The sequence below is a fragment of the Rhinopithecus roxellana genome, chromosome 20 (genome assembly GCF_007565055.1).
Source record: "Rhinopithecus roxellana isolate Shanxi Qingling chromosome 20, ASM756505v1, whole genome shotgun sequence".
Lineage (NCBI taxonomy): Eukaryota > Metazoa > Chordata > Mammalia > Primates > Cercopithecidae > Rhinopithecus > Rhinopithecus roxellana.
The window spans coordinates 7358930-7379457 of NC_044568.1; the positions used below are offsets into that span (position 1 = coordinate 7358930).

Genomic DNA, 20528 nt, shown 5'->3' on the forward strand with positions numbered 1-20528 from the left:
GCAGAGGACGGCGGCTCGGACTGTCCAGCGGCGGCAGGGACAGCGACAAGGGCGCGAGGTAGCCGGGACCCGGGCCGGGCGCGCCGGCGGGGCGGCGCATGCAAATCTGCCGGGCGCCGGGGCGGGGCGCAGGAAGCCGGGGCGGGCTGGGTCTCCGCGCCTAGGAAAGCCCCGCGCGGCGCCGGCCAGGGCAGGGCCGCCAAGGGGTCCCCCACTTCCCGCTCGGGCTCCCGGACGGCGAATGGAGCAGGGGCGCGCAGGTAGGACCCGGGGCCCGCGCGCCGATCGGGGTGCGAGGGTATCGCCCGGGCACGCAGGCTGAGGAGGTTCGGGAAGGGCTCGGCCGCCGGCGGGGACCCGGGCAGCGGGGACTACGGGGACCACCCCGACCCCGCGCGGGGGGCCCGAGCCGGCGGCCGAGGAGGCGCGAGGCCAGGGGTTCGTGGACACCCAGCGCTCCCCAAAGCGGGTGGTGGCCGTGAGACCTCCGCCGGGACGGCCTGCGGGGTGGGGGTCTTGGAGTTAGGCTGTCGGGGGCCACGCAGCCCCTCTTCTCCGGGCAGTGGCGCCCTGCCCGGCGCTCAGGAAGTCATTGAGGACTTCGGAGAGACAAAGGGTGGGAAAAGTTCTGAGAACTGTACATTTGAGTACTAGGTCAGTGAATCTGGGGAAACAAGGCTCTTTGGACCTGCGGTCTCCGCCTCCGAGTTATCAGAGGGACCCACTGATGGCGATCATTGACTAGGACTTGTTTTACTGAAAGGATGCCGAGGGAAACCTCCCACTAACCTCTCTGTGGCCTGTGCTGTGCGTCATGGCCATTGTACAGATGAAGTCACCGAGATCCTGGCCACTTTAATAGCTTGTCCCGAGGTGCCGCCCACCTGGGAGTCCGTGGGGCAGCAGGACTGGAACCCAGGCAATCCCACGCCAGAGCCAGGTGCTCTCCATCTCTCAATCACGTTTGAGGAGCCACCACAATAACCAGAATCTCCGGGAGATTTGCTTAAAATGCAGATTCCCAGTTCCTCGCCCTGAGATTCAGATTCAGTAAACCCAGGAATCTGATCTTTATTTTCTTTTTAAAAATTTATTTTATAGGGATGAGGTCTCACTATGTTGCCCAGGCTGGCCTCAAGTAATCCTCCCATCTTGGCCTCCCACAATGCTGGGATTACAGGTGTGAGCTACTGAGCCCTGATTTTTTTTTTTTTAAACAAAATCTGGATTTCTTAGAATTAAGCAAGATAGGGGATTGCTATTTTGTCTGCTTCTGGGGTTCAAGGAATGCCCCCAGGCCAGCGCTAACCCTGCTTCAGTTCTAGTCTCTGCCCTTCCCCAGCCCTCAGGGAGGCATGACCCACTGCACTTCTCTGCCACCAGTGACCTTTGAGGAGCCCAAGGCATTTGCTGGGACCTCAGTGCCTTTATCAAAATCCCAAAGTCCGATGGGGAAACAGGCTCGGGTGTATGTTTGGCCAGGGTGTCCTGCACATTAGAGCATTCCAGGGTCCTGCAGGGGTTTCTTAGAACTCAGCTAGCCCAGCCCATGAATGGGAGGTGACCCGCTAAGCCACTCATTCACTCGCACTCATTCAACTCCTGCGGGGCCTTGGGTGGTGTTCTGGACACTGGTGCTTGCCTCAAGGAGCACCCCCTCTGCAGGAAGACACACGTGACAGTGTGGGGGCTGCGAGGGTACAGATGCACCAGTGGCTGCAGGACCACAAGCCAGAGGGGATCAGCTCTTCACAGGGCACTGGGCCAGGCTTCCTAGCACCGGGGGACCCTGAGCTAGCCTTGTAAGTGGAGCAGGGGAATCTGGCAGGTGGAGGATCGGAGGTAAAGGTGGGCACAGAGTGGGCGGAGGCTGGGAGGTGTGAAAGGGTACTGTGTATGGAACCTAGAGAGTAAGGAGAAGCCAGAGATGGATGGAAGGGTGGGCTGGGCTGCATTGTGGAAGGCCTTGAATGCCGTGCCAAGGAGCGTCGTTGGGCCAGTGTATTTTACCTTCGTTTCAGTTGTAAAAGCAACAATGCAGATTCCTGGGCGCCACCCTGGGCCTCTGGATCTGAACCTGGGGGAAGGTGTTGGGGAGGCAGTAGGGAGGAAAACCTGGCGTCAGTCACCCCGGTTACAACACATACAGTTACCGGCAGGTCTGAGATAACCTGAGGGTTTCCAAATGCTGGAAAGTGACTCAGTGACTGATATGTTTAATACGATACAATCCCAGCGTTGCAAACAACCCAGAGCAAGGGTGGGGATGTTCAGTTTTCGAATGCTCCCAGTTCAAAAAGGAGCTGAAACGAATTGTTAAAGAAGTGAGAAGAAGCCAGGTGCAGTGACTTACACCTGTAATCCCAGCACTTTGGGTGTAATCCTACAAGGAATCGCCGAAGTAACCGCTGAGCTAAAGCCAGCCCAATCCCAGCACTTTGGTAGGTTGAGGAGAGAGGATCGCTTGAACCCAGGAGTTTGAGACCAGCCTGGGCAACATAGCGAGACCCTGTTCCTACAAAAAAAAAATTTAAAAACTCAGCCAGGCGTGGTAGCAGGTGCCTCTGGCCCCAGCTATTTGGGAGGCTGAGGTGGGAGGATAGCTTGAGCCCAGGTGGTCAAGGCTGCAGTAACTATGATCACGCCACTGCACTGTATGTAGGCTGGGTGACAGAGCGAAACCCTGTCTCAAAATAAACAAATACATAAATACATGAGAAGAGAGAACCTCTTCTGCCTCCCCCGTCTCCCTGCCCTCTTCCCCATCTGGGAGGATGGAGGAGAGCGTTTGGGATTAGATGCCCCACCTCTCGACTGCCCTCACTGGTACCTGGGAGTGAGGCCAGGACAGAAGCCCCCTAGGTACTGTGCTTCCTCACGTTTGTAAAAGTGAGCTTTCGTGAGGGTTGATGACATGTTTTATAAGCTACTTCACACAATGTCCAACACCCAGTGGGTCCACAATCAATGTATACGTCTGTTGTTACCTGTCAAGACGTATAGTTGGGGAATGATAGTATGGACTTGAACCAGACCACCCACTACAAATGCTGGCTTTGCTACTTGCTGTGTAACTGACTTCCCAGAGCCTCAGTTTCTGCATTTGTGAGATTATAGTGACTATGCCATTGTATTGATGACTAAATGAGTTAATGTATGTCAAGCATATAAAACAGTACCTGGCATGTAGTAAAAACTATGTATTTGTTAAATGAATACCCCCTTTTTTTTTAGAGCCATGGTCTCTCTCTATTGCCCAGGCTGGAGCACAGTGGCACAATCATAGCTCACTGTACATCCGATACCTGGGTTCAAGTAATCCTTCCACCTCAGCCTCCTGAGTAGCCAGGACTACAGGTGTGTGCCACCATGCCTGGTTAATTGTTTTTACAATTTTAGAGACAGGATCTTGCTATGTTGCCTAGGCTTGTCTTGAACTGTTGATCTCAGGCAATCCTCCTGCCTCAGCCTCCTAAAGTGTTGGGTTTATAGATGCGAGCAAGCGTGCCTGGCCTAAATGAATACATCTCTATTGTTGCCTCCTTTGAGCTTTACTGGTTGGGATTTAGTCCACCCATTTTGCAGGTGAGAACTGAGACCCGGAGATGAATGTGGTAGCCTTGCCTCAGGCCCACATCTGAGGGACAGACTCCATCCTACTTTTCTTCCCGTGTATTCTTTCCTGCTTGTACCAGTTCGCTGGAGTGACCAAGAAAGACATTTCTGAGTATTCCTCCTGGCTGGCACAGTGGAGACATGCCCAGCCACGTTTAGGTAGACTTCCCATGGCTGGGCTAGAAGAGAGGCCAGGAGCTTGCCTGGAGGTTGCACAGACTTGCCCTTGGTGAGTGTGGATCAGAGCACCCCAGCAGAGGCTCGAGGTCCTACAGAGGCTGGGGAATCCACTGTCAGACCGGGTGCATCCCATTTTATGACATCCGGCAAATTGCTCTGCTTCTCTGAGCTTGAGGCAGAGAGAAGGGCCTGAGCTTGAAGAGGGGGTCCCGGGTGTAAATCGGAGCTGGCTACTTCCCAGCTCTCCAGTGTGTAACCGGAGGAAGTTGTTTCACCTCTCTGAGCCTCCCTTCGTCTGTCATGGATATTTGCAGGGAGAGCGTTCATGAGATAGTTTGTATAGACATTTTGCCCTTGGAAGGGGCTCAGTGATTACTGTTTCTGTCTGCATTTTGGACCGAATCCCTTCTGCATATCCTGCACCTGGCTTCCTCCTGCATTTCTTCCTCGGGAATTTATTGAGCACCTATATATGTCAGAGCATTGGACCAAGTCCTTTGCTCTCCTAGGGTTTAGATTCTACTTGAGCAGACAGGCAATGTACAGCCAATACATACGTACAGATCGACAGCTTTATCTGTTATTCCGAAATCCATCACCTCCGAAAACCGAAAGGTTTTCGTAAGTCATTTTGAAGCTAAACGTGAGGCTGTTTAGAGTGGTTATCCTCTTTGGTGTGATGCTCAGATGTCTTTCTGCAGAGATATTAGTGCAATTGATCATTGGGTGCTTTCCCGCCCTGCATGGTGGGCACGTCGGGGGGTATTTTATACAAGGTGACCTTTCTACAGCCTGAGTCATTCTGAATTCTGAACAATGTCTGGCCCCCAGGGCTTTACAGGAGAGAACATGGGCCTGCAATATCCTATCAGGTGGAGACTGTGCTAGGAAGGAAAGCAAAGCTGGGTGGAGGTGGAATCAGGGAGGGCTTCCCTGGGGAGGTGACATTTGAGAGGGATGAGGGATGGAGGTCTGAGGAAGAGAGGGCCAGGTGGAGGGACTCACAGAGGACAGAAGACTCCACTTCCTGACTGGCCTATGCTTACCTCTCATTCTGCATGCACAGTTCTGTCTAAATGCGTCCATTCTTGCCTTTCCAAGAAATGCTGATGTCTCTTAGGTTTCAGGTCTGTCTCTGACTGACTCATTCTCTCTTTAGGGGCCCCCGCAGGCCTCCTCACCTCCTCTCGGTTGCTTAAGAAATCTGAGGTCTGTGCTAAAGCCAGCCTGGGTGCTGTATGTAACCTCTCGGCTGAGGATGGTCCCCAGCTGGGTTTGCATCTGGAGATGGAGGAACTGGGTCCCGGAAGGGGAAGAGTAGCCATGGGGCCTTCCAAGGCTTTGGTGGAATTGAGTTCCTGGTGGGAGGGGCTGTGTTCTGGGTCTTAGAGCCTCTAGCCTGCAAAGCAAAGTTGAATATAACATGCGCTCACATGTCTCGAGTGCCAGCCTGGGGCTAGGCGCTTAATGCTTGCTTAGCCAATGTGCCAGGGGCTGGGGACACGGGAGTGAGTGACCCAGAAGTGAGGGCCCTCATGGAGCTGAAAGCATTCTGGGCTTGGTGACTTTGAGGAAGTGGCTTTTGAGCTGAGACCTGAAGTACCAAGACATGTGGCTGTCTGGGCAAAGAGTGATCCTGGCAGTGAGAGCAGAGAGTGCAAAGGCCTGGAGGCGCGAATGAGCTTGGTGTGTTTGACCCACAGCAAGGAAGCTGGTGTGGTTGGATGGAACCGAGTAAGAAGGAGGTCTAGGAACAGAGATCAGGGAGGGAGCTGGGGCCAAATACCTGCATTGTCTCATTTAACTTGTGTAATAACCCTACCAGATAGGAGCTACTCTCATGCAAATGTTGCAGATGAAGTAACAGAGGCACAGAGAGGTTCAGTAACTTGTCCAGGGTCACACATCTGAAGGTGGCAGAGCAGGGCTGTGAACCTAGAAGCTCCAGAGTCCTCAGTCCTCACCATGCTGTTTAAACACAATAAAATCTATGCCTGAGTGCTGAAGACACACCTGCCATTTAGATCGATCTACTTTTGTACATTGTCAGTGTACTCACTGCCATCCATCTGCCCAGCAATACTGTGAATGTGGGCAGCGCAGAACTGGTTCCTCCAAGCCCCATTTGACAGACAGTCCAATCATTTTACATATTGTTTTTTGAATGAGCACTTTCCTCGGTGTCTCAGACCAGGGGTCCCCATACAGCAGGGCCACACAGCAGGAGGTGAGTGGCGAGTGAGCAGGTGAGCAAGCAAAGCTTTACCTGTATTTACAGCTCTTCCCCATCGCTCACACTACCACCCAAGCTCGGCCACCTGTCAGATCAGCTGAGGCATTAGATGATTCTCACAGGAGCGTGAACCCACTTGTGCACTGTACATGTGAAGGATCTGGGTTGCGTTCTTTTTTTTTTTTTTGAGACGGAGTTTCGCTCTTGTCACTCAGACTGGAGTGCAGTGGCGCAATCTCGGCTCACTGCAATCTCTGCCTTCCCATGTTCAAGTGATTCTCCTGCCTCAGCCTAGTAGCTGGGATTACAGGCCTATGCCCTCACACCCAGCTAATTTTTGTATTTTTAGTAGAGACAGGGTTTCACCATATTGGCCAGGCTGGTGTCGAACTCCTCCTGGCCTCAGGTGATCCACCTGCCTCAGTCTCCCAAAGTGCTGGGCTTACAGGCATAAACCACCGTGCCAGGCCCCAGACGCGTGCTTCTTATGAGAATCTAATACCTGATGATCTGTCACTGTCTCCCATCGCCCTCGGATGGAACCATTTAATTGCAGGAAAATAAGCTCAGGGCTCCCACTGATTCTGCATTATGGTGATCATATAATTATTTCATTATATGTTACAATATAATAATAATATAAATAAAGTACATAATACATGTAATGTGCTTGAATCATCTCGAAGCCACGGCCCCAACCACGGCCTCTGGCAGTGGAGGCTGGAGTCCACATCACGCTCTGTGCTAGGTGCAGGAATGGAGATGAGTGAGTGTCCTGCCCATTTCCTTGAGGAGGAACCTGAGGCTCAGGATAGAGACTTACCTGGGTGACACGGCTCCTAAGCGGCTCCAGATTCAATCCCAGGGCTGCGGCCCCAGAAGCCTGTGCATTTAACCATGGTTCTGAACTATCCAGCCCAAAGAAGAGAGTTTTAAAGGATTACATTTTGTGGTTGGAAATCAGCGAGCATAGTCACCCAGAACCATTTTTGAAAAACCCAGAGAAGGCCTTATGTGTTCCTGAAGCGGCCAGGGAAGAATTCTGCCTTTTCAAAAGAGAAGACAGGGAGGAGAGATACCAGCTCTCTGGGTTGGGCAGGTCTCCAAGCAGGCAGAGCCACAGCCTCCCGACAATCTTGCTTCTAGCGTATTTCTTCCAGAAGCCACATTTCCACAGGTGAGCAGCTCCAGCTGGGAGAAAATCTTCCTGAGATTTAGCCAAATTAGCTTTCTTTTTTTTTCGAGATGGAGTCTCTGCTGCCTAGGCTGGAGTGTAGTGGCGCGGTCTTGACTCACTGCAACCTCTGCCTCCTGTGTTCAAGTGATTCTCCTGCCTCAGTCTCCTGAGTAGCTGGGATTTCAGGCATGCACCACCATGCCCGGCTAATTTTTATATTTTTAATAGCAATGGGGTTTCACCATGCTGGCCAGACTGGTCTCAAACTCCTGACCTAGGGTGATCCGCCCACCTCGGCCTCCCAAAGTGCTGATTATTATAGGTGTGAGCCACTGTGCACAGCCCAAATTAGCTTTCTAGGAGCTTCCACTTTCTGGGTCCGTTTCTGCCCCTTGGAGGTAGTGACCATCTCCCTCCAAACTCGGATATTTCTCTTATTCAGGCTACACAACTGTAGTTATTTCAGGCATTCTCCTTGACTCAGGAGATTATAAGTTTTGCCTGGCTTTGGACATGATTCAATTGGTTGGAGTCTCGCACAAAGACTGTTTGGTCAAAGAGGAAGGAGACTATCACCTCCTTAGATCTGGAGCTTATACTTCTGTTGATGCAACCTGGAATCATACTGTGTAGCAGCCATATCCCACTTGGAGTGCATATTGGGCTTGTCAGCTAAAATCTCCATGTTTCTTTTCTGTATGAGCTGCTGTTAATCCAAGTTCCTTCTATTCTGAGAGTCCTTGTCTGAAGCTAAGAGTTTCCAGTTTTTCATGCTCTCTAATAAATCTACTTCAGGTTAAAAGGCTATCATTTTTTCTTTGAGTACTGCTTTGGATTCATTCCACAAGTTGTTACACAATGTTATTCACCGCCCAGTTTAGAATTTTCCTTTTGGTTTCCATTTTAAGACTTACATAATTATGTGCTTTTTAAATTTTTGAGACAGATGGAATTTTTAAAGTTATCTTTTTATTGTTGATTTCTAAATTTGGTCATTATGGTTGTTGTGGTCAATATATGTGGTTTCTATAATATCAGTGGTGGAGAATTTGCTGAGATCTTTACAGGATTTTCTGGTCGTTTTTTTCCTCTTGTGTTTGAAAAGGATGTATATTTTCTGTTGGGTATAAGGTTCTAGAAATGTATCTATTTGATCAAGCTAGCTATTATATTATCTGTATTTGTTATGTCATTATGTGTTTTTTTTTTTACCTGATTTACCTCCCACCATAATACAATTACAATTCACCATAATAGAGGATTTTCATTTCTCCTTTTGAGTCTGTCAGTTTTTTGCTTTATTTTTGAAGCTATGTTGTTAAGTGCGTAGCCATATGAATAGAATAAGGGTTCAGGATTTTTATACCTTTTTGGTGAATTGTTCCATTTTTTTGAGATAGGGTCTCACTCTGTTGCCCAGGCTGGAGTTCTGTGGTGTGATCATGGCTCACTGCAGCCTCAGCCTCCCCAGGCACAGGTGTTCCTCCCATCTCAGCTTCCCGAGTAACTGGAACTACAGATGTGCACTCCCATGGCCAGCTAATTTTTGTATTTTTTGTAGAGATGGGGTTTTGCTATGTTTCCCGGGCCAATCTCAAACTCCTAGGATTAAGCAGTCCGCCCGCCTCAGCCTCCCAAAGTGCTGGGATGACAGGCGTGAGCCACCGCGGCTGGCTGAATTGCTCCTTTAATCAGTATAAAAGAGCCAACTTCCAGCCTGGGCAACCTGGTAAGACCCCATCTCTACCAAAAAATAAAAATTAGCTGAGTGTGGTGGCGTGCGGCTGTAGTTCCAGCTACTCGGAAGACTGAGGTGGGAGAATCACTTGAGCCTAGGAATTCAAGGCTACAGGGAGCTATGATTGCTCCATTGCACTCCAGTCTAGGTGACACAGTGAGACATTCTCAAAACAACAAAAACAAAGAAGCCATCCACCTTCTCTCTTCTAATACTTACTCAAGACATCATTGTCATGAATTCTATTTTATGTGACGACATCAGTACTCCTGTACTCATGAGTCAGATGAGTTTAAAAACAACAGCTGCAGCAAAGCTTGCGGTGACGTCTCTGCTCTGTAACTATAATATTGGGCAAGTAATTTTCTTGGTTTGGGCTTCAGTTTCTTCATCCATAAAATAGGAATATGACCTGTCCTGCCTTTCCCTCTGTTTTTTTTTTTTTTTTTTTTTTTCTTGGGCAGGGGGTGGGTTATAGGCACAGGATGGGGGCATGGCAGGCCAGGGTGGTCTTGGGAAATGCAACATTTGGGCAGGAAATGCTTGTCCTCACCTAGGTCCATGAGGATGGAACCCTAGCCAGGGACCACGCCCTCCTCCTTGCAGCACTTCCCTTCCACTCTTCTGTATTATTTAAAGGGACCACACTCTGCCTTCCCAGCACTACCCGCTTACCAGTCCCAGCAATTCGGGAGGCTGAGGCAGGAGGATCACTTGAGCCCAGGAGGTCGCAGCTGCAGTGAGCTATGATGGTGCCATTGTACTCCAGCCTGGGCAGCAGAGAAAACTTTCCATCTCAAAAAAAAAAAAAAAAAAAAAAAAAAAAGAAATCAGGAGAACACACATAAAAATATAAATTTCTAACTTTTGAAAAATCAAAAGATCTAGCAACATGCAAGCCTTCATTTTCATGTGGCAAAAAAGTAGCTGTCCTTTATCACAGGGGGCTGTGTTTTCTACTTGTCCCATCTCTACTCCTTGAGGTCACGTGACTGTGTCCCTGTAAGTATCTGAGTCTACTGCAGAAGAGGTGGCTCTGTGGCCACAGTGGAGGTGGCTGTGGGCTGCGGGCCAGAGGCAGAGAAGTAGAGGGTTGGTGGCCTCTGGAGAGGCCTAGGGACTGAGGTATCATCGGGAGTGGATTAAGGAGCCATTGGGATCCCACCTACCCTGAGGGTTAGTGGTTCTGAGATCTTTGCTCTCCACCCAACAACCTAGATGGCAGCCTCTGCCCTCTCCCTTCCTTCTTGTTCTTGTCTGTTTTCTTTTTTTTTTTTTTCCTTTTCTTTCTTTCTTTTTTTTTTTTTTTTTGAGATGGAGTCTTGCTCTGTCGTCCAGGCTGGAGTGCAGTGCACGATCTCAGTTCACTGTAACCTCTGCCTCCTGGGTTCAACCAATTCTCCTGCTTCAGCCTCCTGAGTAGCTGGGATTACAGGCGCGCGCCACCACGCCTGGCTAATTTTTGTATCTTTAGTAGAGACAAGGTTTCACCATGTTGGCCAGGCTGGTCTCAAACTCCTGCCCTCGTGATCCACCCGCCTCAGCCTCCCAAAGTGCTGGGATTACAGGCGTGAGCCACCACGCCCGGCTTTCTTTGCCTTTTTATCACAGCATACATGCAGACATGCGCACAGACAAGTGTAAAGCTTCATCCATTTTCACAAAATTAGCACATGCATATGACCTAATCAAGTAGCAATGCGTAACAAGCCTCCCAGAAGGTTTCCTCCTGCCTCTGCCAGGTCACAGCCCTGTCCTCCAAGGTCACTGTCCTGACTGCCAACTCCAAGATCAATTTATCTCCTTTATCTAAACAGAACCAGGCAGTATTGCTGTTTTGAGCCCGGCTTCCTTTGCTCAGCTTGTGCCTGTGACATCCTGCGTGTGCTGTCGTGGCAGCTGTCATTTGCTCAAGGTCTCAAAGAGTTTTCTTGGTGCTTAGAGATGAGCCTTTGCCAACCACTCCACCAGCACTGTCCCAGGTCTTTCCCACCCAGCCACGGCCTCTTCACCGCCTTGCAACCAGCCATGAAGCAAGTGATCTTATTCTCATTTCACAGATGAGGAGACTGAGGGTCTGAGTAGACCCCAGCCCACCACAGTCTCCCACCCATTCAGGTTGGAGCCTGCACTCAGGCCCAGAGTTATGCTTCTGTGTCTTCGATGCTCGGGGGTCCCTGCCCACCAGGGTGGCCCCCATGTCTGTGTGTCTCCACCCATCCAGGAATGGTATGGGGTGAGACAATAGGAAGAGCTCCATGGGGAGAACCCCACCCACTGCCTTCCGTACACCAGTCTGCAAAGAGAAAATGAACAGGAAGCTCTTACCTGTGCCCATGTGTTGTCCTGGCTTTGGGTTTGCCCCGTGGGCAAAGTCCTGGTCATTGTTGAGACAAGTTCACTGCTGCTGAGGGCCGAGCAAATGGTGACAAAGGCCAGATTCTAAATTCCTGCCTGATTACTTCCTGCTCCGTCAGGGTCACCTTGGGCAACTTCTGAAGCCCCCTCAGCCTCATTCCTTCCTCTGTGCTTGCAGGGAGGGTGTTGGACCGTATCTTCCACAGACTGTGCTGTGGACTCCAGAGCCAAAGGCCTGGGTTCAAATCCTGGCCCACTCACTAGCTGTGCATCCTTAGGCAGGTTCCTCACCCTCTCTGGGCCTCAGCTTCTCTATCTCTGCAGTGGAGATGATATTAATTGCATCTGCAGTGCTCCTTGGATTGGGTTCATGGTTGAGTGAGTGAGGCTCAAGGGCTTCTTTTTTTTTTAGAGATACGGTCTCACTCTGTTGCCTAGGCTGGAGTGCAGTGGCATGATCACAGTTCACTGCAGCCGTGACCTCCTGGGCTCAAGCCATCCTCCTGCCTCATCTCCCTTAATAGCCGAGACTACAGGCATGTGCCACCATGCCTGGCAATTTTTTTTGTATTTTTGGTAGAGACAGGGGTCTTGCCATGTTACCCAGGGTGGTCTCGAACTCCTGGACTCAAGTGATCTACCTGCCTCAGCCTCCTAAATTGCTCGGATTACAGGTAGGAGCCACCGTGCCCAGCATTCAAGTGCTTTTTTGTTTGTGAGATTGGTACAACCAACGCCAAGGCTGGTGAGCAAAGTTGCACCCAGTTGGAGAGGGGTGAAACCAAGGACAGAAGGGCCCAGGGCATGGCCTCTCATGGCTGAAGGAAGTGGGGACACATGGCCAGTCGCAGTGACCTCTGCAGACCTCATGAAGGAGGCCAGCTGGGAGCCATAGCTGTCACTAAGACAGTCAAAATCTCATCAGCACCCTGGCGCCAGAGGCCATCTTCCGCTGCTCAGGACAATGAGTGATAGTCGATAACCAGCTCTCCAGAGGTCAGGGCCCTGAGATGGCTGAGATCTGTGCCTGTATTAGGACATTTAAGGGGACTCCAAGCCAGGATTTGCCAGCATTTGCCCAGCAGGGAGAGGTGGAAAATTGGGGATGACTAGCCAGGCCTCCCTGCACACGGCCGGGGGAATTCATCCGGTTGTTTCTTCCATTTAGCAAATATTCATGGAATGCCTGCTGTGTGCCAGGCACACTAGGCTCTGGGGAGATGGCTGTGAGTGGGATCGACACTGGCCTTGTGTAAGCTGGCCTTGCAGTAGGGGATATGAGCACCAAACACATAACGCCTGAGTGTGCAACATGCCACAACGAATGCAGAGAAATAAAGCAAGATAACGGGTTGCAGAAAGATGGAGGCCAGGCTGGCTGCTGCTCGTGAGCAGGTGGCTTCTGGACACAGTGTCCTCAGGCCCTGTCTCCTCCCTTGGGCCTCAGGAATCTTCTGAAGACAGGCCTGGGTTCCAGGCTCCCGGATGGAGTTGCCTGTTGACTGTGTGGACACAAAGTGTCCGCAGTGCGCCAGAGCGCGTGGTCTTCCCCGGCAAATCTGCTTCTCTTCTCGGCTCTCCATCGTGGGAAGGGTCCCTGGGGTCCTCCCCACCACCCCAGCCCGAGGCCACTTTCCCCTCTGTTTCCGCTCTCTCCACCCTGCTTTCCCCACCAAGCACCACCAAGTCCCTGCTGCCTGCCCCTCCCAAACAGGCTCAAACCTGCCGCCTCTTTGCTAGCTCTCATCTCAGCCCTCTCCTCTCCTGCTTAATAGCCTTCACTGGCTCCCCACTGCCCTAGAGACAGAGTTTGAGTCTACTGCCATGGCCTGGCAGACGGTGTTGTCCTTGGCCTGCCAACCTTCCAGCTGCCATCCTAGTCACTCCTTCTCCCCCTTGCTCCAGCCAAGAGCCCAGCTCGTAGGGTGGGAAGTGGGCCATGTCCTCCCTCCTGCCTGCCTATTCACTCGGTCTTTCCTCATTCCCTCCCATACCCCGCCCTCTCATAAGAACCCTCAGAATCTGCCAGGCGCAGTGGCTTACACCTGTAATCCCAGCACTTTGGGAGGCTGAGGCGGGTGGATCACCTGAGGTCAGGAGTTTGAGACCAGCCTGGCCAACATGGCAACACCCTGTCTCTACTAAAAATACAAAAATATTAGCTGGGCGTGGTCGTGGGTACCTGTAGTCCCAGCTACTCGGGGGGCTGAGACAGAAGAACTGCTTGAACCTGGGAGACAGAGGTTGCAGTGAACTGAGATCGCACCATTGCACCCAGCCTGGACTACAGAGTGAGACTCTGTCTCAAAAAAACCAAACCAAAACAAAAAAAACCCTTCAGAATCTGTAAAATGGGTTTAATAATTATACTTATCTCATAGGGAGGGCTTAAAGCACCTAGGCTAGTGTCTGGCACCAAGGAAACACTGTATACCTGTTAAAATAAGAATAAAATAAAATACACATGATCACGTATTGAGTGCCTGCTGTGTGCAGGATGCCGGGCCCCTCCCCGGGAGAATTCTTGTGCATCCCCGCTAAAGAAACCTGACCCTCTAGGACGAGGGAGGGTCTTCCCTGAGGACCTGCTAACAGCCTCCTCTACTAATCTGAAGTCCTGCAGCTTGCCCAGCAGGCTGGCCTCTCACACGGGCTCCCCCTACAGGCCGCCATCTTGGAAAAGGCCGGCGGCTCTGGAATCATTCTTGACTCCTATTAGCCCTCCTGTTCTCTCTCCCACCCCACAGCATCCATCCTGTCAGCAAATCCTGTGGGCTCTATCTTCAATACAGCTCTAGAATTCAGCCCCTTCTCAACCTCCCCATCCCCGCAGCCTGGTGTAAGCCCTGGCACTTGTCTCTGGGGCCAGAGTGGCAGCCTCCTCATTGGTACCCACTTCTACCCGTTGCCCACCACCCAGGCAAGACAGGTCTTTTTTAGTCTCGTCATGTCACTTCTTTGCTCAAAACGCTCCAGTAACTTCTTCCTTGCTCAAATATTTGTTAAAAGAAGAAAGGAATGAATGAATGAATGGCCTGTTTGCATCTGTAATAGCCAGCATATAGGAAGTGCTTGGAAAACACCCACAGCAAGAATAAATGAGGAGATGCCTGGACATGGCAGCTCATGCCTGTAGCACGTTGGAAGGCCAAGGCAAGAGGTTTGCTTGAGGCCAGGAGTTTGAGGCTGCAGTGAGCTGTGATTGTGCCACAGCACTCCAGCCCGGGCCATAGAAAGAGATCCCATCTCTACAAAAATTTAAAAATTATCCAAACATGGTGGCATGTGCCTGCAGTCCCAGCTTCTTGGGAGGCTAAGGCGGGAGGATCACTTGAGCCCAGGAGTTCAAGGCTGCAGTGAGCCTTGATGGTGCTACTGTATTCTAGCCACAGTGCGAGACCCTGTCTCTAAAACAAAAAAAGAGAAGGAGAATAAATGAGGTATTTGAGCTAGTGGGTGAGGACGGGTGAACCACAGCAGGCCCACAGGGAGGCTGGTGAATGCTGTTTTTGGAGGGTGCTGATTTGTGTTTCTGGTGGCTACAGAGCCAGTCTGTTGCCTCCCCTCCCTCCCACTGGCTGGGCTGGGGATGGAGCAAACCAGGCATAGCCTAGGCCATTCTGGAGCCCTGGCCTGGCCTGCCTTACCATCCCAGTGGGGCCACTGACGTGGCTGCTGGTTCTGGAAACCTCAGTTCTGGGAAGGTTGCTGTCCCAGGAAGAAGTGCATGCCTAGCTTCCCGCCAGCCCAGCCCAACCCAGCTGTCCCAGAAGCCAGAGGAAGCTCTGGGCTGGTTTCTTATAAGCAGCATGACTAACTGATTGCGCCACAGGAGGTAAGGTTTCAGGCCAGTTTGTATCATGGAGTTTCAGGGGTCAGCGGCTCCAGAGCCCCCAGCCCCCACCTGAAACCCCTGCTGTCCCTGGATTCCTCTCCACATGCCACCTGTCACAGAGCTGCTTGCATCCTGTCTGCAGAACCAGCCCCTCCTCCAAGCCAGGTTTTCTGCCCAGAAGGAAGAAGAGCAGAAGGCCTCTACCACCCACTGCACGCCCCCACTCCTCTGCCCACCCCACCCACCTGCCATGGGTTTGGAAAGAGCCCTGCTGGGTTGCTTCCAGGCTGCTGCTGGCTTCTGACATTTCAAGGCTTAATCACTTAATCTCCCCCGAGTTTTTTTAAGACGTGAGTTAAGTGTGTTCTCCTGCTGGCGGGCATGTTTTCCCAGGCCCCTGCTTCTGCTCATTTCCTGGCTGGGGCCTTCACCGACTTTGCTACTGCCTAACTCTGTGACCTTGGCCTTGTCACTTGCTCTCTCTGGGGCTCAGGCCAATGGGTCTCAGGCCAATGGGGCTCCCCAGACAAAGCTCCAGGGTTTTGGGGACTGCATTTCAAGGGTCAGCAAGCACAGTCCTTAAACACATGTATTCTGGAGTGACAATGCCTGGGTTATGGCTCTGCGACCACCAGCAAGTGCTCTAGCCTTTTTGTGCCTCAGTCTTCTCATCTGTAAAATGGGAACGTTGATGGCACCTACCTCATAGGGTCTTTGGGAGAACCGAATTGACTAATATATTGTAAGTACTTAGAACAGTGCCAGGCACAAAATAAGTACTTCTTATACAGTTACTATGGACAAAAGCTTGGGACCTGGTTCATGTTTAAAAATGATTATTGAGGCCAGGCGCAGTGGCTCACGCCTGTAATCACAGCACTTTGGGAGGCTGAGGCGGGCAGATCACGAAGTCAAGAGATCAAGACCATCCTGGCCAACATGGTGAAACCCCGTCTCTACTAAAAATACAAAAATTAGCTGGGCGTGGTGGTGTGCTCCTGTAGTCCCAGCTACTCAGGGGAGCTGAGGCAGAACAATCACTTGAACCCAGGAGGCGGAGGTTGCAGTGAGCTGATATCGTACCACTGCACTCCAGACTGGTGACAGAGTGAGACTCCATCTAAAAAAAAAAAAAGATGATTGAATTTATTATTGCTGATTTTTTTTTTTTTTTTTTTTTTTTTTTTTTGAGACAGAACCTCGCTCTGTTGCCCAGGCTGGAGTGCAATGGTGTGGTCTCGACTCACTGCAACCTCTGCCTCCCAGGTTCAAGTGATTCTCCTGCTTCAGCCTCCCGAGTAGCTGGGATTACAGGCACCCACCATCATGCCCGGCTAATTTTTGTATTTTTGTAGACACGGGATTTCACCATGTTGGTGAACTCCTGACTTCAGGTGATCCACCTGCCTCGGCCTCCCAAAGTGCTGGGATTACAGGCGTGAGCCACCGTGCACAGCCTATTATTGCTGAATTTTAACCATTCATTCATTTAATATATGTTTATTGAACACATTATATACCTGTATCAGGCACTGTTTTAGGCACTGGGGATGAAGCAGTGAGCAGAGCATGTACGCCTGCCCCCCTTTTGCCTTCCCCGTGAATAAAAGCTGCCTGAGGCCTCCCCAGAAGCCAAGTAGATACGTGTGCTATGCTTCATGTACAGCCTGCAGAGCCATAAGCCAATTAAACCTCTTTTCTCTGTAATTGTAAATTACTCAGTCTCAGATATTTCTTTATAGCAATGCAAAAATGGACTAACACACTTGCCGTCTGTCTTTTTCTTATGGCATATTTTGATCTAGGCCAGACACAGTGGCTCACGCCTGTAATCCCAGCACTTTGGGAGGCCAAGGCAGGTCAATCACTTGAGGTCGGGAGTTCAAGACTAGCCCAGCCAACATGGGGAAACCCTGTCTCTACTAAAAATAGAAAAAATTAGCTGGGTGTGGTGGCACACACCTGTAATCCCACCTACTCAAGAGGCTGAGGCACAAGAATTGCTTGAACCTGGGAGGCAGAGGTTGCAGTGAGCCGATATCACGCCACTGCACTCCAGCCTGGGGAACAGAGTGAAACTCCGTCTCAAAAAAAAAAAAAAAAAAATCTAGGGAAGTTGAAAACATTTTTGCAGTCAAAGCTATCTATCTTTGCTATCTGTATCTTGAAATAAAATAAACATTCACACATGTAACCTCACTAATCTGATTAGAGATAGTGATAAGTACTGTGACAGAAATAAACAGGGTGTTGTGATAAGAAGTCACAGGGTGGGCCCGCATTAGATGAGGGGGTTCAGAGAAGGCTTCTGAAGTGTTTCTGGTGCAAACACTTGGAGAGGGGAGAGCTGGGAGTGCATCCCAGGGCTCATAGGCCAATGGAGGATTGCAGAAGAGGGAGAGGGGATAGGAGGGAAATGTTAGGGGGGTAAGCAGAAGCTAGCTTGTCAGGGGGCTTGGCTCTTTTCTTCATTTTCTTAAACTTTTTGTTTTCAGATAACTAAAGATTTATACACAGTTGGAAGAAATCATAGAGAGGTCGGGCGTGGTGGCTTACGCCTGTAATCACAGCACTTTGGGAGGCTGAGGTGGGCAGATCACTTGAGGTCAGGAGTCTGATACCAGCCTGGCCAATGTGATGAAATCCCATCTCTACTAAAAATACAAAAATTAGCCGGGCATGGTGGCACACCTATAGTCCCAGCTACTGGGGAGGCTGAGGCAGGAGAATCACTTGAGCCCGGGAGGCGGAGGTTGCCATGAGCCAAGATCGCGCCACTGCACCCCAGCCTGGGCAACAGAGTGAGACTCCATCTCAAAATGAAAAAGAAAAAGAAATCATAGAGAGACCCCCCGCCTCTATGCTGTTCCCCCCAAGGGCAAGATTGTAGAAATCTGTAATACAGTATCACAGCTGGGATATTGACACTGATACAATCTACTGACCTTGTTCGGATTTCCTGATTTACGTGTACTAATTTTTGTGTTTGCATACGCATGTGTGGTTTAGTGCTACACAATTTTATCACGGCATAGGTTTGTGTATGCGGCCAGGATCCAGCACAGTTCTATCATCACAAGGATGGCTCCTGTTCTCCTTTTATAGCCACATCCAACTCCCTTCCTGACCCACCCCCTTAGCCCCTGGCAACCACTGATGTGTTTTCCATTTCCATAGTTATGTGATTTCAAGTCTTACATAAATGGAGTCGGGGGTGTGTACTCTGGGAACTGGCTTTTTTCACGCAAGGGCTTGGATTTTATTCTAAGTCAGAGATGCTTCTCTGATGAGCTGTGAACCCCTTGGGGATCTGTGGCCCCTGTGAAGAAGACCTTTAGGAGCCAGGGGGCATTGAATGTGTGAGCTGGCCCTGGCCTCATTTCTGATTTTAAAATGGCTCTGGCTGTGATGTGGAGAAGAGGCAGGGTGAGCCTCATCTGCAGCAACTGCTAACTGCCCACATCCCCCCAGACTTCTCAAAACTTTGCCACTCCCCTGCTCAAAGAGCCTCAAAAGCTGCCCGCTGCTTAGAGGACAGGCCTTTGACCTGAGGTCCTCACTTGGGCTTTGGGGATTCTGTGAACCCTTAAAATGGAATGCAGAATGAAGTGTGTGCACATTGCCAGAAACAGGGTTTGGGGTTTGCATTAGATGCTCAGATAGGTCATTGACCCCAAAACACTAGGGACTCTGACTGCTAGACAGATAGTGGTTAAGAACCAAAGCTCTGGAGCCCGAGTGCTGGATTTAAGACCCATGACTGTCACAGCTGTGCAACCTCAGACAAATCACTCAACCTTTCTGTGCCTTGGTTTCCTCATCCGAAAATGGAGAAAGTAAATTACCTATTTCATAGAGTATTAAATGCATTCGTATATGTAAAAGGTGTAAAAGAAAACTTGGCATGTGGTAAACTCTGTGTGTTTGTTAAGTGAATGGCTGCCCAGTATAGGAGGGCAGAACTTTTTAGGTAAAGACTTTCTAGGCCTCCTGGGATTCTTAGGCCCTCTCTGTGTTGGTTGTTGTCATACATGACAGCAGTATTCCTTCCAAAGGGATGTCAAGCTGTGGTTGCACACTGCAGTTAGATCCAGTTGATTGACAGCACTGTTCAATTCAACTATGTCCTTACTGATTTCTGCCTGCTGGATCTATCGATTACCAAGAGAGGTGTTGAAGTCTCCAGCTTCCAATATTATCCAATAATATTATTATTCAGAATAGTTGCAGATTTCTCTATTTCTCCTTGCTGCTCTCAGTGTTTGCCTTACATATTTTGACCCTCTGTTGTTAGTTGCATACACATTAAGGATTGTTATTTACATCTTGGAGAATTAACTCCTGAATCATTATGTGGCGCCATTTTTTAAAATTTAGAAATCTTATTTTTTATTTTTTGAGACAGGGTCTTTCTCTGTTTCCCTGGCTGGAGTGCAGTGGCATGAACACAGCCCACTGCAGCCTTACCTTCCTGGGCTCAAGTGATCCTCCTGCCTCAGCCTTCCCAGTAGCTGGAGCTACAGGCATGTGCCACCTCTAATAACCTTTCTTTAATTTACAATAGTATTAGTTTGTTCTCACGCTGCTCTAAGGACATGCCCAAGACTGGGTAATTTATAAAGGAAAGAGGTTTGACTCACAGTTTTGAAGGGCTGGGGAGGCTTCAGGAAACTTGTAATCATGGTGGAAAGGGAAGCAAAGACATCCTTTTTCACTTGACGGCAGGAAGAAGAGACAAGAAAAGTGGGAGGAAGCCCTTTATAAAACCATCAGATCTCATGAGAACTCACTCACTATCACAAAAACAGCGTGGGAGAACTGCCCCCATAATCTAATCACCTCCCATGAGGTCCCTCCCCCAACACGTGGGGATTATAATTCACATTATAATTCAAGATGAGATTTGGGTGGGGACACAGAGCCCCACCATATCACATTATTATTCATTTGTGCCTTCTCTCTTATTTTTTTGATTTGCCTAGGTAGGGATTTATCAATTTCATTGATCTTTTCAAAGAACCAATTTTTGATTTCATTGATTTCCTCAATTGATTTTCTATTTTTAATTTCATCAATGTATGCTCTAATTTTGTTTTTTTTTTGCTTGTTTTAGACACATATTGCTTTTCTGTTTCTAGTACGCTGGATGGAAACAGATTATTGATTTTAGAACTTTCTAAGATATGCATTCAATAATGTAAATTTCCCTCGAAGCACTTATTTTGCTACATCTACAGATTTTTATAGGCTCTATTTTCATTTTTATTTAGTTAAAAATATTTTTAATTTCTCTTGTGATTTTCATTTTTATTTAGTTAAAAATATTTTTAATTTCTCGTGTGATTTCTTCTTTGATCCATATGTTATTCAGAAATCTCCAAATACTTGGAAA

General features: G+C 49.6%; 1 protein-coding gene across 1 annotated transcript in view; it reads left to right on the forward strand.

Moving 5' to 3' along the window:
• Positions 1-209: 209 nt before the first annotated feature.
• Positions 210-20528, forward strand: part of IL4R (interleukin 4 receptor) — a 52310-nt gene continuing 31991 nt past the window's right edge. The window contains 1 exon segment of the mRNA XM_030924609.1: positions 210-260. The gene's annotated coding sequence lies outside the window, so the exon portion shown is untranslated.